Below are 17,910 nucleotides of genomic sequence, written 5' to 3'. Positions count from 1 at the left end.
TGTTTTTGTACAATCGGTTTGAGGAAAAAATCCACATTCTTACTAAGTGGCTCTAATATTGATCCTATGCTGCTCACTATGGGGCGCATGGGGGGTTGGAGGCATTCTTATGGATTTTAGGCAATCCATAGATTGCCGGGGTTATTGGATGCGAGTTAAGAAGAAATTTACATTCACCCTCGCAAATCCATCCCTCTTCTTTACACTTTTGTAGGAGCGTATATACATTTGCCCTCAAATCTTCTATTTTAGAGTATTTTATTCTTTGGTAATGTTCTTGTACATAAGGAGTTCCCTCATCTTATTGTCATACATTGTTGTATCAAATATGACCACGCCTCTGCCTTTATCGGCGGGTTTTATTGTTAGCGTGTCATCATTCTGTAACATTTTGAGAGCTTTCCTTTGATCTGCAGAGATGTTATTATTAAAATTTCTTTGGACTGAATTAACAACATTTTTAATTTCAATTTCAACTACTTTCTCAAATGTTTCTACATTATGATCCACTTGAGCCAAACATGGGGTAAATGTTGATTTGGGTTTAAACCCTGTTACACTGGGCAACAGTATAAAGTTTTTATCTTCAAAATACCTATTGAGTCTGATCTTCCTGGATACAAGATATGTACATTCAGTCTAGGAAAATGTTGATGGAGTGCTCCCTGTCATTCCACTAGAGAACGTTAAGGTCTAGATCTACTAAGGATTTACCCTCGAGCAAAGCCACTCACAGTGATGCAAAGCATCACACAGTCTTGGAAGGGCATTTACTTGACAGTACAAAAGGTATTCTGTTGTAGAAAAGTGGTGCTCTTTTCTCAGCACATATAGAGGCTTGTGTCGCTTTACACCAAGGGGGTTACTTGGGAGTAATTTGAGCAGATCAGTGTAAACACCCATTGTTTGTGATGCAAATCACAATCTACTAAGATAGACAGACTGATCTTTAAGTACAAAATCATAATGCACCTTTGAAGCCAGTGCTAATGAAAATAAATAGTTTCATTTCTCCAACTATACCAAACATAGCATGCGTGCTGCAAAGAACAACACACACAATTTGTAGAAAGTTTAGGAAATGGTCTAGGTATAGGATTTTGGCCCATATGTATCCTGCATTTTACGCAACGGACCAATTAGCAGAATCGGACCGTTTGCTACCCATAAAATGCTTTTTGGTATGTATGAATTCCAATTTATGATTCGGAAACATGGTACCAAATCGCAATTTGGAACTGCGAATACATTCCGATTTGGTACAAGGAAGGGGAGTGTTTAGGGAGGCCCCTTGCCAATACCGAATTGCAGCGGTATGTAAGAATGTTTTGCAACCGAAATGCCATCCTCAGGGGGCAGCTATCCCTCGAGGAATGGTAGCAAAAACCTTCTTTCTGAGCTGGCTGTGGTCCCACGGGCCACTGTCTGCTCTTAAAAAATTAAAAAAAGAAAACTTTTTTTTTTTTATGCATCCCGTTTTCCTTTAAAGAAAGGAGGCTGCATTTAAAAAAAACGTTGCTTTATTTAAAGGCAAACACACACATGGTGGTCTGCTGTCCCCGGCAGGACACAATCCCTGTGTTTTTAGCAAATCCCAAATGGGTCGCAAATTGCGGACTTCCTCATGAATATTAATGAGGTAGGTCAATTGCAAGCCACTGGGAATCGGTTAATGAAACAAGCATTTGCAATGCAATAGGTGTCACATTTGAAAAGTTAGAGCTATTGGTGCTTTAAATGACACCGTTTTTTTATTTATGTAGTTTTATTTGCAGTGCAAATCAAGAAGGCTCCTTGTCACATGAAATCTCCCTGCCGATGATGCAAGTTACATTTACAAAACAACGTAAATGCTTGGCTCGGCGGTTAACTGTAAACACTGAGCGAGGGACTGGAGCCCGGGATACAATGGAGGACATGGACAGCGAGAACACCACTTCCAAAAAATTAAACAATCAGGGGTGAGTCAAAAGTTAACGTCGCAATTGAGAGTACTCATGCTGAAATTGTGCACAGATCTGGAATCTGGGACTGGCTCATCCTTCTGCCGGTGGCATAGAATACAAGCACAGAATCGAAACCAGTGGTGCACGTGCACCACAGAGGAGCGGGGGCGAGGGAGCGCGGCAGCAAAGCAAACGCGCGCTTATTAGAAACACATGATTATTATTAGGTCTCAGATGCCGCTGCTGCGCGTAACAGACACAAATGGGACATGGGCGATTACATTTCTAAAGAAGCTGGGAAATGCACACGCCTTTCACAAATGGCGTCTGTGAGAAAGTGCCACCTTTCATGCATTGGTATGCCCCCACTTTTTGCTGAATTGCTAATGACTTTGACTGAGTGTGCCCTGGGCTCCTGCCAACCAGGTGCCCAGGGCCTGTGTTCCTTCCCTAAAACTGTGTTGAAACTAAAACCCAATTGGCATCTCTGGCCACCTGTCAGCCTCTAATAAATGGTACCCTAGGTACCCAGGGCCTGGTGACCAGAGGAGACCCCTAAGGGCTGCAGCACTTATTGTGCCACCCTTAGGGGCCCGGTACCCTGGCACCCACACACTGCCTTGGCAGGCTCAGTGTCTAAGTACAGAACTAAACAGAGAGTCGACATGGCACACATCCCTGTGTGCCATGCCCACAAACCCACTGCCCTGGCATACATCAGCCACCCCTCTAGCTGGGTGCCCTATGCCAGTGGTGTGTCTGCACAGGTGCATGAGCCCTGTGCCCCTACAGTACACAGGGCCATTCCTGTTAATGTTAATGTTAAATTAGGGCTTATATAGCGCAACGGCTACTCCAAAGGAGTGTCCCGGCGCTTTGAGCTCCAAACCAAAAGGGGGGCAGAAAACATAACAGTAACAAAAAAAGGGGCCACAGAGGGGAGAATTATCCGGCAAATAGCCAAGTTTTCAAGTTTTTCCTGAAAATAAGCAAATTAGAGGTGCTCCGCAGAGACAACGGCAATGAGTTCCAAAGCTTAGGAGCGAGAAAGCTAAAAGACCGGCCGCCTAGCCGAGCCTTTTTGATACGTGGAACCCGAGCCAAGGCCAAAGTTTCTGACCTAAGGGAGCGTGCCGGTCGATAAAAGTCCAGCCTCCTCTGAAGATACTTGGCACCAGTGCCATATAAGGCCTTGTGGGCAAGAGTCATGGTCTTAAACAGTATCCTCTTCCGCACCGGGAGCCAGTGAAGGGATGCAAGAAGATGAGAGGCACTAGTCCGACGATGAAGGCCAAAGATGGCACGCGCAGCAGCGTTCTGGGTGATCTGCAGGCGTTGGAGGAGGTATTCAGGCAGGCCCAGATAAAGAGCGTTAGCATAATCCAATCTGGACCCTATGAGGGCCTGAACGGTAATCCTCCGATGTTGCTCCGAAAGTAAGGGGAAAAACTTGCGCAACATTCTGAGGATCCCGAAACAGGTTCCCGTAAGGGTGGACACCTGGGATTTGAGCGACAGCTCATTGTCGATTTTGACTCCCAGGTTCTTAGCCCACTTAGATGACTGTGTGGGAGGGAACTTGTCTACAGGCCACCAGCCTCGCCAATCTGGTTCAGAGGGGCATCCGAAGAATAGTATCTCGGACTTATCCGAGTTGCACTTGAGGCTGTTTTGTGAAAACCAGCTAAAAACAGCCCCAAGGCACTCGCGGATCCCTTCGCCATCAAACTCTTCACCCTTACGACAGGTGAAGAGGAGCTGAGTGTCGTCAGCATAAGAGACGATCCGGGCCCCATAGGACTCCGCCAATGCCGCCATAGGGGTCATCAAGATGTTGAAAAGAGTGGGGCTCAGGATAGAGCCCTGAGGCACTCCGACTCCCAATGGCGGCATCTCGGCGGATCCGGGTGGAACCCAGACCGTCTGGCGGCGGCTGGCCAAAAAGGAAGAAAACCAGTTGAGCACCGTCCCCCCAAGCCCGATGTCATGGAGCCTAATGAGGAGATCCTCATGGGGGACGGTGTCAAACGCCGCCGACAGGTCTAGCATGACTAACAGCACCCTGCCTCCCATATCCAGCACCTCTCTAATGATCTCCGAGACTTCCAAGAGCGCCGTCTCGGTGCTTAAGTTGGAACGGAATCCCGATTGGGACTCATGGAGCAGATCATTAGACTCCAGGAAATTGGAGAGCACGCCATGTACGTGCTTTTCCAAGATCTTGGTCAGTGCTGGGAGGAGCGAGATTGGTCTGTAGTTGGAAGGAGCCTCCGGGTCAAGATTAGGTTTCTTGATCAGAGGAATGACCATGGCTTGCTTCCAGGTCGGAGGCAAAAAGCCCTCGCTCAAAGAAAGATTAAGGATGGGATTGGCTATAGGATTTATAGCATCTGCCACTCTCGCCAGAAATTTTGCCGGGCATGGGTCTAATGGTGAGCCCGACTTAAGGTTCCTCATCAGGGTTAAAGATGTGTCAGCCGAGAGAGGAGGAAAATCGAGCAGGACTGGGCCCGGTGGAGACAGAGGCACTGCCTCAATCGGCCTCACAGACACATTATCCAGGTCTCTCTGCGGAAAGGAGGCCTGGATTTGCCTGATTTTGGTGGTAAAAAAGTTGGCAATAGTGTTGGCCCAGATCTCTGTCGGGGCACTCTGAGTGGAAACAGACCGAGGGCCAGTAAATTCCCGCACGATTGAGAAAATCTCCTTACAGGAGTTGGCAGCGTCGTCAATCCTTTTGGCGAGATATCGTTTCTTGCTCTGAAGAACAAGTACATGGTATGCCTTCATCGTTGTTTTATAACGTTGTTTAGCCTCAGGCTCATACTGGGCTCTCCATGCACGCTCTGCCACTTTGCAATGCCTGCGGGCAATGGCTAGGTCCTCCGTGAACCAGGGAGCAGAGACCCGTCGAGCAGCGGACCTGGGTGGCTGGAGGGGAGCGAACTCATCGAGTCTGGCGAGGAGCCATGATTGTAAGCTCTCCAGATCTTCCTCTAGATCCCCAGTACAGACCACAGGGTGATCAATTAAGGCATGTGTGAGCATGTCCGAGGTCACCCTGTGCAGTGTTCTGTAATTGCTGCCCTGCTGTCTCGTAGTTCTGGCAGGGGGGGCCGAGATAGAATGTATTTCGAAGTGGGCCAGGAAATGGTCAGACCAAACGATAGGCGAGAGTGTAACGTTCATGATAGGTATGGTGGAAAAAACCTGATCAAGTGTGTGGCCTTTATCGTGGGTAGGACCAAAAAGATAAGGGGAAAGGCCCAGGGTAGATGTAATATCCAACAATTTGATGGCATTTTGGTCATTGTGGTCGTCCATGTGAAAATTAAAATCGCCTACCAATAAGCACTGCTCCGATCTCAAAACAAGGACCGACATGGCCTGTTGGAGGTCCTCGAAAAAAGAGCCGACAGCGCCCGGGGGTCTGTAAACGATCATACCCTTCAATGCTTGTTGCGGTGATAAAGAGATGGTGAAGGCTAATGAATCGATCCCTTCGATGGTATGTGTGTGAGTGACCGTGCACGGAAGAGAATTCTTCACAATCAGGGCGACTCCTCCTCCCCTTCCCTTGTCTCTATCCTGACGATAGATGGTGTAGTCAGTGGGAATGGCAGCCACTATGTCCGGATTAGAGGAATCATTGAGCCATGTCTCAGTAAGCATCAGACAGGTGGGACTGATAGTTGACAGAAGATCAAAGATCTCTTGAGTGTGGCGATGCAATGACCTCGTATTAAGGAGTAGACAGATATGTTTAGAGCTACTCTCCTTAACAGACAAATGGGAAGGGAGGGTGCAAACAGGGTGCCAAAGACAGGCAGGGCACTTATGCTTACCCTTATACCGGCTAGGGAAGACTGATAGGCATGAAGTATTGCGATTGCGCAATAACAAGAGCTCCTGAGCGGAATAGCAGCACATAGTGGCCAGAGGTACCTGCCACGCCGAACGCCTCCGAGACGCTGACGGGCGCAGACGGGCAGGACTCTGGCACGACTCCGGCGCAGATCCGGCGCGGCCGCTGAACGCGTCCGCTGCGCGGAGAAAGAGGTGAGCTTTTTATAGCGCTGCTAGAGCGCGCGTGTGGAAGTCCTACCCCCAAGATGGCTGCCAAGATGAGATCCCAGCCCTCGGCGTCAATACTCAGCCGAGGGCGGTCTCAGAGTCCCAGGCAAGGGAGGGGGGGGAAGCAAAGCGCTTACAAGCGCTGGGAGATCGAAAAATAAGCAGCGCTGTGCTCCTGCACGCTTTAGACACAAGCGCGAGCACAACTGCAGAGGCACACAGTGAAATTGTAAATTTTAAAAAAACACGAGTCAAGTGTTCTAAATAAAAGAAAAGTAAGGAGACCTCCCGGCTTCCGCCTCAGGAGGGGAAAGTAGGTTCGAAGCAGATGGTAATCACCTGCAAAGTGATCCGGTTCCCTTTTATAGCGCTGCTAGAGCGCGCGTGTGGAAGTCCTACCCCCAAGATGGCTGCCAAGATGAGATCCCAGCCCTCGGCGTCAATACTCAGCCGAGGGCGGTCTCAGAGTCCCAGGCAAGGGAGGGGGGGGAAGCAAAGCGCTTACAAGCGCTGGGAGATCGAAAAATAAGCAGCGCTGTGCTCCTGCACGCTTTAGACACAAGCGCGAGCACAACTGCAGAGGCACACAGTGAAATTGTAAATTTTAAAAAAACACGAGTCAAGTGTTCTAAATAAAAGAAAAGTAAGGAGACCTCCCGGCTTCCGCCTCAGGAGGGGAAAGTAGGTTCGAAGCAGATGGTAATCACCTGCAAAGTGATCCGGTTCCCTTTTATAGCGCTGCTAGAGCGCGCGTGTGGAAGTCCTACCCCCAAGATGGCTGCCAAGATGAGATCCCAGCCCTCGGCGTCAATACTCAGCCGAGGGCGGTCTCAGAGTCCCAGGCAAGGGAGGGGGGGGAAGCAAAGCGCTTACAAGCGCTGGGAGATCGAAAAATAAGCAGCGCTGTGCTCCTGCACGCTTTAGACACAAGCGCGAGCACAACTGCATTCCTGGGCAATTAAGATGCCACTAGGAGTATATGGAGCTGGGAGGTTGTCATTACGAACTCCACAGCACCATAATGGCTACACTGAAGACTGACAAGTTTGATATCAAACTTCTCAGCACAGTAAACACCCACTGATACCAGTGTGGGATTTAATGTAAAACCCACTACAGAGGGCATCTTAGAGATGGCCCCTGAAACCTAACTTACAATCCATGTCTTGTCTGAGAGGCTACCTAGGCTGCCACACAGCAGACATGTTGCTGGACCCCTGGGTGGAGAGCCCTCGCTCTCCTGGGCCTGCAACAATGCACATCCTGGGACGAGGTGCCAAGCCTCCTCCCCCAGAATGGGCAAGGAAGCTTCAAAGGCATTCCGCCTTTGGGAGCTACTCTAGACCATTTGCTGTACTCAGAAACTGCCCACCCCAGTTCTGACCACCACTCTGGCGGGAAGACTGGCGGAAAACCCTACGTCAGGAAGGGGGGTGTGCCAGCATGTGCCAACCCCACCCCTCAGGTGAGAGAGGCGAGGTGAAGCACGACTCCGGGCTCCGGCCATCTTGAAGATGGTATGCCCTGCCCAATCACAGCTAGTCTCCTGCCCCCCTCCCACAGGAGAAGAGCAGGCTAGCGGGTGTACCCACCCCAGGACAGGGACCCATTGGGACCCAGAGGCTAACGAAAGGACTAGGCCCACTGACTTGGCCCCAGAACCCTACAGTCCTGTTGATGCTTCAACCTGCTCCTGTGAAACTCCGGTGACTCCTGCGGACAGCAACCTCGACAACCCCGGAGGACCTGCCTGCCTTGAACCTTCCAAAAGACTTGGACTCCCATGAGCAGTGGTTCTGCTCCAACAGCAATACCCCTGGTGCCAGCCAGGATCCGCGAATCCAGCCCACTCTGCACCCGCCCAGCCCGTGCCCGAGTGACCCAAGACCACGAGGACGTCCCCCCGGTGACTGGGACCCAAAGTCCAGTGCCCAAAGACCCTCCTCGGTGACCCTCCTCAGTGAACCTCCTCACGCCTGCAGCCTCAGAACCAGGGACCCCTCCAACTGCGACCAGCCCAGGGTAAGATTTCCCAACATCAAAAACACCACTGCACCCAGCGCCCTGCGGCCCCCTGTGCCCTTTTTTGGGGTACCTACCTCTTCTCCAAGATCCCAACTTACCTCTCGAAGTGGTGGTCGCACCTGAAGCATCTCCGTCCCCGAGCCTGCAGCCTTTGTTCACTTTTTAACTTTCCCATTGGATAACATTGAGCGCCCGACTGCTCAAAAGCTCTCTGCACCCAGCCGCCCGAGTGCCGCAGGGAGTACAACAACTACCCTACTCTTCTTTCCCACTTGTCCTGAGAAAGTGACCAGGAGCTCAGCTCCCACAGCCGCGTGGCCTGCTTGCTTGCAGCCACCAACCGAAGGCCCCCTACCCTCCGTTGGATTGCATTGGTCCTACTCTCTCTGCACCCGGCTGCCCCTGTGCCGCTGAGGGTGTAACTACTGTACCTTTCCGACCCTGGGAGACCCCTGAGTCTATGCCCAGAACCTTAACTCCACCAGTCGAGTACTTACCTAAAAGCTGATAACTCACTTTCCTTCCACAGGCTAACATTGACTGGTGTTCACTGAAATTTCTTCTAAGTGTGGAGTTTTGAAACTTTAAAATATTCATCTAAAATCAGCCAAATAACGAATTCCGAAATACTCACCTGTGATCAGGAGAGAAGCCGGTACTGTACCTTTTAGCCCAGCACTGAACCGCAAAAGTAATCCTAACTGTACTTACCAGTAACTTGAATTTTCTTCCATAGGAAACCATTGACTGTTTTTCTGTGAAATTTCGTCTGTCGATTTTTGCAAACTGCAAATATATTTGAAAAATCGTACCAAATACTAAAACATAATTACTTACCTGTCTTAGGTAGAGATCCCAGTGCTAAACCTAGGAGTCAAGTACTGGATTACAAAAGTAACGAGAACCTACTTTACCTGTGACTCGAATTTCCTGCTATAGGATAACATTGCTAGTTTTTCACTGAAAGGTTTCTAAGTGTCAACTTTGAAAATACATTCATATTCTTTAAAAATCATAACAGTAACCAAAACGCTTTTACTTATCTGTTTACGGTTTAGGTCCCGGGACTGAATCCAGGATCCAGCATTTATCTAGAAAAACCCATTGAGCTCAATGTTAAATTGTGTTTAGAATTGTGTTGCCTTTTGCAACCACTGTAGCTATTGTACTTACAAAGTCTATTGCCTTTCTGCAAAGTAACTACCTGAAGTCACTCATATTGAGAAAAGTATATTTTGATACCTATTGGTTCTAAAATAAAACAACTATATCTTTTGATATAAAAACAATTGGCCTAGAGTTCAGTTCTTGAGTGTGTGAAACCTTTTGCTGACTGAGTGTGTACAACAAATGCTTTACACTGACCTCTGATACTGCCTTACTGCTCGACCAAGCTACCACTTTAGAGAGTAAGGTCATATCTGACTTTAACCTCTGTTATACCTCTGGAGATTGGGCACTCTATACACACTGTACCTTACTTTGGTCCAGTATATATAGAGCCACTTTCTTACAGCGTGCTGCCTTTTTTACAAAGACTCACAAAAGCCAATAGCAGCTGACGAAAACAAAAGCACACGCATGAGCGTGTGGTCAGCTTTCTGAAGCCCCTACATGATGTGCTCTGCAACGCCAGGCGCGAGACCTAAAAATGAAACTCATAGATTTTCATACATTCGGAATAGCGATTACATAATTGTGATCCACAGAGAATCGCGATTAGGTAATCTCTATTTCCAATAATGATACATACGTCCCTTTGACCTGAAGGATATGCTACCATGACAAATCCTATGCTAGACAGCACACACACACCTGTGCACCGTTGTGCAAAGGTTTTGTGTGGCGCTAGGCAGCCTGTTTGTGCAACAGCACTACTCGTGCCTGCACAACGTAGTGCAGCAACTTTGGTTTCTACGCTCCCATGCGTCAAAAAATAACAACAAAAAAACTGCCCATAGAATGCCACCCGGCGTCGGTAGGCGGAGTCAAAATGTACCTAGAATTGATATTGTGACTGGATACTGTTGATTCGTCAGTGCTGCAAATGGCGCCTGCTTTTCCAGTAGCGAACTAACCTTTGCTTTCATTTCCGACTACAGTCTGCTTCCCATCCAGGCTCACGTGGCCCTGGTTTTACACATCCCTCGCAACACTCCCCTTCACCCTCAAACATACAGGGGACACTGCGGCTTATTTGCGCAATTGTCAAGGGCAAAACGTCCTAAATATTCTTGGCTACAGTTAAAAATGTTCAATGAACTGTCAGGTTTTTAAAGTAGTCTGATAAGCATAACCTGACTTGAGTAAATAAATAGATCACACTAGGAATCAGCAAGTGGAGGCCACGGCAAAAAATCTGATTAAAACATGATTATTCAGATTACCATTGCATGCGAGACGCAGTAAGTATTAGTTTAACCAATTGCAATTTAAACACGATAGAAACATTCACCCAGTCTATCCACTCACAGGAACGCCCAGAAAGTTAATGGCGAACACATACATTCGGAGTATGAAGCCTTAACTGAATCCCTGGAAATAAACATTGATTGTTATCCAATTAAAACTCAACACCACCCTCTAGTGGTAAATGCTAAAACAACCCGGACAGAAAAACTGCAATAGTTACATAGTTCAAAGATATTTTACAAAAAGAAAATGCTCCTTTGTCATAACAAATAAACATCAGACTAGAGCTCATTATTATCGTGGGAGTATCTTCTCCTCAGACCTTGTATGTAAATTGGGTATTTAAAGATAAAGACCAGGGTCGAAGTGGGAAATAGAATATACCAAAATTAAATTGTCCCTCACCATATCTCCAAGAGATCAGATGCGCCAGGTGAGGTGACCCGAAGTGAAATACACTTGGGCCCATATTTAGTAGGACTGTGTTGCCCTTGCGTCACGCAGGGTGGCGCAAGGGCCACGTCAACCATAGTCAGTCCTTGTGAGGCCTTCCATTGTTTGGTAAATCGGGAGAAACGCAAGGTACAGCAAGTCACTGCCTTGTGTTACTCTGCATCGGCAAGGTGTTACATGGGTGGAAAGTAGCTGTTCCCATGTATCCACCCATGTATTTTGGCACATTCCTTGATTTACCAATACAGGCAAGCCTAGCAATTCGTCTAAATGCTACACCATCCCAGAGGAGGCACAACGAGGTGAAATATCTTTATTTCTCCTCTTTCTAAGTCTGCTGCATTCTGCAGCACTCTTAGAGGAAAACGCCTCTAAGGATTGTTTTTGAATTGGGCAGTGTCCCTTCCTGCACAAAAACAATCCTGCCTCCAATGCAGGCCCCCTTGCACCATGAAGAAAGGTCCCTGCATTGGCGCTCGGCTGCACCGAGTGTGCCAGGACAAGGATAGAGCAGGAACTGTGAGAAATGCCTAGGTGGCATGGTCAGTAATTGGTATAAAAAAGGAATATATGATTATACCACGATTTCAATTACCACGCATGGCTTTACCACGCGAATTTTACATCGCAAGTGGCTTTACCACGCTGGTATTTACAACGTAGGATTTTACTACGCCTAGAAACGTCTTACCTGCACGTCTTTCTCTACGAGCCCTTACTTCCATCCTCCATTGAAACAAGCGTCAAAACACGTATACCAAAATAAAAAAAGGACTGCTTTTTTGACGTACACGGCACGTCTTTGGGGGAGGCTCTTTCCTTTTTCTTTTAAATTTATGTTCGTTTTTTTTTTTAAAGTAACCTGCTTGTTATTTTTGGGGGGGGAGACCCCCCCAGCCCCCCTCCGAGCCCCCCCCCCGAGCCCCCCCCCCTCTGCCCCCCAAGCCCACGCAGAACGACTTGAAGGAATACCACGTCTCCCCCCCAGCCCGTGGTAAAGACGTCGTGGAAGGCACCCTGCGTGGAAGGCACCCTGCGTGGTAAGTGTCACGTGGTAAACGTTAGTAGTTGTAATGCCTTCGTGGTAAATGATGTTTCCCATAAAAAAGACGGGGGAATATTTGTTGAGAGAATTTAATAACGGACACGTACACAGAAACAGTCTTTAGAGGGTCATTCATCGAGAGCTTGTTGGCACCCAGACTGTCATATTTACTTTATTGATGTCTCCGAAGGTGAATAAACACAGAAAGCCTGAGTCACAAAGCCATGTACAGTCATTTCAAAGCTGTATATTGAACTCAATATTTCCAGTCTTTGCAAATGGCCTGCCTTATTTTTCTAATACTTTTCATCGAAGAAACTTGAACAGAATTAAAAAAAAGAAAGTGACAGAAATTAAAGGGAAATGTTTGCCAAGATCTAATTCACTTTCAATGGGACATTAAAATTTAAACATGCTCACGCCATTCAGTCCTCTGCAGTAGCCCAGCCAGAGCATTTATGGGCATCCAGAAGAGACGGCTTATTTTCAGTCAGGCTGGGTACGCCTTCTGCTTCCAGCACCAGCTGAGTTAGTGTAGCAGTCAGCCCCTATTCTAGCAGCATTAAAGATTTTGTGTGCCAAGTCCTGAGCATTTGTGAAATATATGGAATGCAGGAGAAAAACAAAACCTACTCTTACAATTTGCTCTTATCCAGGTACAAACATAACTATTGCTTTGTTTTTACAGGCAAACTGGGAGGGTTAGAGAACAATGCTGAGAACACGGGGGATTGATGTCAAGTGGGATGCAGCAGACAAGGAATAGAGCCAGAAAACACCTGGACACTCATGGAGTGCTGAATGAAAAATAAGAAAGTAGTTCCCTGAATGTGAGCAGTCAAAGGATATAACTCATCTAATCAAATAAATGGTAAAAAGGCTGTGCTCTATAGGAGGGACATGTCCAAAAAGAGGAAGGAAAGCCACCAAATAGCAAGTTAGATGAGTGACAATGAATGCAACCAATGATGAGCAATTGGTGGGCTCTAAATCCACTGTATGTATTTGGTATGGTCCACAAGGGACTTTCTCCTACAGACAACTAAAAGCTGTTTGGTGAGTAAGACCAAAATTTGAAACCTATCTGGCTCAAATGGCTTTAATACTGTGTAATTTCCCACCAAATGTATGTAAAATTACGCAGAGGTCAACGCCTCAAAAGGATGGTGAGTGAGAAACAAGTCATTTAGAGAACACCAAGAAACCCCGGAGTATATGAGCATTTATAAACTTGTTTGACTTTTTCCCACCCTGTATACAAACAGAGTGTTACATCTTTAAAGAACCTTTGCAACCCTCTTCCAAGGATGAAAAGGGAATGGATAACCACCAAACCTGGTAGGGGTGTATGGATAGGGTTTTTTCCAAGACAAATAAATAAATCATTTGCACTGTGGAAATAGCAATCTTAAAAAAATCACAATTGTAGCTTTCCTGTAGTATTAAAGCTGGGGTTTGTAAATATGTGAAACTAAAACGTTGCTTATCTTTGGTAACTTTATGGTGGGGATTCTATCTTACAGCAGATTCCTCACCTTGTGAATAGCCCCAGTTGTCAGTCTGGATCCAAAGAGCTTTCTCAGCAAATCACTTGTGCATCATTATGTCAGTAGGTGGCATCATGCAGCTCTGTGTCAAGCCTGTCCCACCCTGGTTATGATGTCCTGGCACCTACATAACTGCCACTTCTGCATCCTGATGTCAGTTTCTTTATAATCTCTGCCCTCACCGTTGGGTGCAGAGCCATTGGAAATCATGTTGTACCAGTGTACTGATCTCTAGATTGGAATCTTATCACCATGGACTTGATGAGCCATTCCAAAGAATGGGGAGGAGGATGGGTTGGTGAGGAATCTGTAGTTAGACAGTTATTCAGTAAACAGAGGTCCTAAGGATAGTTCAGCAATAAACACAAGATCAATATAGACAGAAATCAGTGCTATAATCAGTTTTCTTCACCCAGCCGGGTGAAGAAATTTTAATAATCAATGAAATATCAATTGACCTAGGAGGGGTCACAAATATACATTTGAATAGGGCACAATCCTGTACCTAACCCAAAATGAGAAAACCAGCAATAAGAAAGATAGAAAAAGAGAACGTTTTAACAGGCAAAGAACATTGGAGCCAATTGTCGCTTGTACATTATTGCATAATTTCAACAAGTTTCAACAGACAGTATCTACAGAGCAATATATACATATGTTAGCTGTAGAACTGTTAACTCTTCGACGTTTCGATCCCCCGGCTCCTAATATAACGGGATCATCATCAGGACTGTAATAAATAATGCCTGTTTGGATTGCAGACGCCTATCGTGTCCTTTTAGAATTAATTCAGGCGTTGTTAGGGGATTGAATTTCCTTCGTATTTCTGATGCCTTAATTAAATGGCTTGTAAGCTTCAATCAGGGGCCCACAACGGAGTCTTCCTTAATGGTGGACGTCAGGTACAATGACCAAAGTTCACTCACGCCGCGCAATTACGGCAGTGTAGTTGCTATCGTAGTGATCTACGAAGCCAGGGACGTGGGGGAGACTCAATGGTCTCTCTCCTCAGTGGGCCCCTGATTGAAGCTTACAAGCCATTTAATTAAGGCATCAGAAAGCAGTTGATTTCTTCCACTGCCCCCACAAATAACATTCCCAGCTGTGACCTTTTGCACACATTTGCATGCACGACAATGTTGGGTTAGTTTCTCTGGAACAAAACTTTTTTTTACATCTAGCTTCACACAACATTATCACAACACCGTGAACATCATGTTCAAGGTCTCTTTTCGCACTATGTACAAATGTCATCACTATCTTCATCCACGGGGTGACAGGGCTATCTACATAGCCATAACATCACTAATCTATGCGCACATCTCAAGGCTGCTTTCTATTATACAAGAAGCGCATCCTGATAGATTCGTAGAGGGGGTACTTCCGCTGACACAGAGGGTCCTTGCATGCTGAGAAACCACCATGCAGAGTTCTGACATCGTGTGAGGGGTGTCCAGTTCGTGACCAAGATGGGGTCCTTCACTCTATCTCATTAGGTAATGGGGTTGGATTGTCCCTTGGGGAGAATCCTGGCTCTACGCCTACATGCGCTCTAGGTACACTTAGTGTAGGGTTAGCATAGTGGGAGTATGCTAGATTACTGCCTTGTCTTATATGCCTGCTATATACATTGTTTAGCACCATGGTAGAACTATATCGTTTTTCATTTACGCAGCTTTCTGACAGTGACCTGAATGAAGGTCTTGAGCAAGCAAACCACACAGCTCTGGTTTCCAATGTCAGCAATGACCACTTCATGGTAACACCAGGGCACACAGCCCCCTCAACTTCTCTATCTCAACAAAGGCGTAAGGGTGATGGCCTGCCCACGGATTCAGTAGAGGGTCTTGTGTCTGCAGTGTTTGATCAAGGCCTAATTCACCGTGTTGCCCCACAAAGGCGGTAGAGGAGCTTTTATAGGGTCCTCATGGAACTGAGTTGACACCTACAAACTGTTCTCCCTGGGTGGGCTCATCCCTGGCTGCACCATCTGAATCCAACGATGTGTTGTTCCCTCACCCCCTTCCTGCTCTCCATCTACTGCCTCAACACAAGATTCCCCCATGTTAGGGACTATTTATCATTTTCTCCGGCAGCACAGAGAGGACTATTGCAAGAACACAATGGCATGGAAGCTGCCTACTTTAAGACCCAAGTGGTTCTTTGAAAACCTTTGAAAAATATGGACATCCTTCAATCACGGTTGGGAGGTCGAGAAAGCCTCCCAAGTAACTCTCCAAAAGGAAGTTGAATCCAAAAGCTTGGGGGTGGCACAGCAAGAACAGCAGATTACCACTTTTCCTTCAAGGGTGGAGGACTTGGAGTGCAGGTTACGTCTGAACAATTCTTGGGTTTTGGGGGTCCTAGAGGGGACTGAAGGGAATGATTCTTGTGGCTTCGTAGTCTGTTTGTTCTGAGAGGTATTCCCATCTCTGAGTTACTAGGATATGGAGTGTATGATACACCAGGTGCATTGTTTGCCCTTTCATCATCCTAGCAAAACCTCCCGGTATCCTAGGGCCATACTAATTTACATTGGGATTTTCATCCTTCGCAAAAAGATCTTTCAGGCAGCGAGTCCTAAACTGCTGGCCACTGCAAGAAGCTTCGATTTCTTAGTCCGCTCAGAATTGTCATCTAACATTCATGGGGCCTTGGCAGCTCCAGGAGTTCATTCTGTGCTCCAGAAGCTTGGTTCCTCGGTTTCTCTTATGCATCCTGCAACCCTCCGGATTTATAAGGATGGTCAGACTTTTTATTGTTGTGATGGTCATAAAACACAGGAACTGCTAACCAAGTGGCAACCAAGGGTTTGGTGATGACTCTATTTTGTTTTTTCATCTTATTGACTCACGATTATGCTTGGTCAGAGGGGTGCCTTGCCTGTTGATTCTCTTGTCAACGCATGTGTCCTTCAACTGGGCAGGGAGGCATCACTTACGGGCTTCAGGGTTGGATATGTTCTGCTTGTTGTTTGAAACAGTGTTTGTTTTTCTTTTGGTGGGGGTGCTAGTAGGGTTGAATAGTGTCTCTTTTTTATGGCTTGCTTTATTTCTGAGGGGTGCTCCCGCTGTCCACTCTTTTTTCTTGTTTTCTGTTTCAGCTTTGAAATGTTGTGGGGGGGCAAGGGGTCATACTCTCGGCTGTTTTCTTTCTTGTTTTCTGTTTCAGTCTTGGATTCTCAGCTAGGAGGAGGCCGGGCCCTGAGCCGAACCAGCAGTGAGCCGTTATTGAACCACAATGAGGGATGGGCCCTAGGTGCATGGGATGGGGGGCGTTCTGGCTCACCCGCATTTGAGTCAGGGGTGGGTAGGGGGATTTTGCGTTTATTCTTCAGAGCCTTTTTTTATTACAATTTGATTTGGAGCAAAGTCATACATGCTGCAAGTAATATATACAGCTTGATCTAGCAAAAGATTTTCAGAGTTAGCACATCTTATTGTGTTGCAAGGAGAAGCCGATGGCTTATGTTGGGTAATGGCAACAACTAGCTATTGTGGAGGTCCTGGGAGGCAGCTGCATATTTTATCAAGGAACATTAATGGTGTCAAGACTTTACAAAATCAGAAACTTTTACAGGAGGAATTGAACATTCGTAGGCCACACATGCTATGTTTATAAGAGCCAGATATACAACAGTTTTTTGAGGTCGCAAATAGGAAATCAGCCGGTTTGAGACCGCAAAAGTGGTCTGTGTAATGTACAAACTCTAATTTGCGAGTCTGTAACCTTTTACTGACTCACAAAATACGGTTTGCACCTCACTATTAGGAAGGGACATGCCAAGGGCAACACATCCTAATAGCGAGTCACACTCAATCAATTAATCAAAGCATTTATATAGCGCACTACTCACCCAGAGGGTCTCAAGGCGCTGGGGGAGGGGGTCCGCTACTGCTCGAACAGCCAGGTCTTGAGCTGCTTCCTGAAGGCAAGGTGGTCTTGGGTCAGGCGGAGGTGGGTCGAAAGGGAGTTCCAAGTCTTGGCGGCCAGGTAGGAGAAGGACCTTCCTCCTGTGGTGGCTCTTCGGATGCGGGGGACGGCGGCGAGGGCGTGGCTGGTCGATCGAAGCTGGCGTTTGGGAGCGTAGAAGTTGAGGCGGCTGTTGAGGTATCCTGGGCCTTGGTTGTGTAGGGCTTTGTGTGCGTGGGTGAGGAGCCGGAAGGTGATTCTCTTGTTGACCGGGAGCCAGTGCAGGTCTCTCAGGTGTCCGGAGATGTGGCTGCGGCGGGGGATGTCCAGGATGAGTCGTGCTGAGGTGTTCTGGATCCGCTGGAGTCTCTTCTGGAGTTTGGCGGTGGTTCCGGCGTAGAGGGAGTTGCCGTAGTCCAGACGGCTAGTGACGAGGGCCTGGGTGACCGTCTTCCTGGTCTCGGTGGGGATCCATCAGAAGATCTTACGTAGCATG

The sequence above is a fragment of the Lissotriton helveticus genome, chromosome 1_1 (genome assembly GCF_964261635.1).
Source record: "Lissotriton helveticus chromosome 1_1, aLisHel1.1, whole genome shotgun sequence".
NCBI classification, from domain to species: Eukaryota; Metazoa; Chordata; class Amphibia; order Caudata; family Salamandridae; genus Lissotriton; species Lissotriton helveticus.
The sequence above is the reverse complement of the archived record's forward strand: the minus strand, read 5'-3'. Positions refer to the sequence as shown.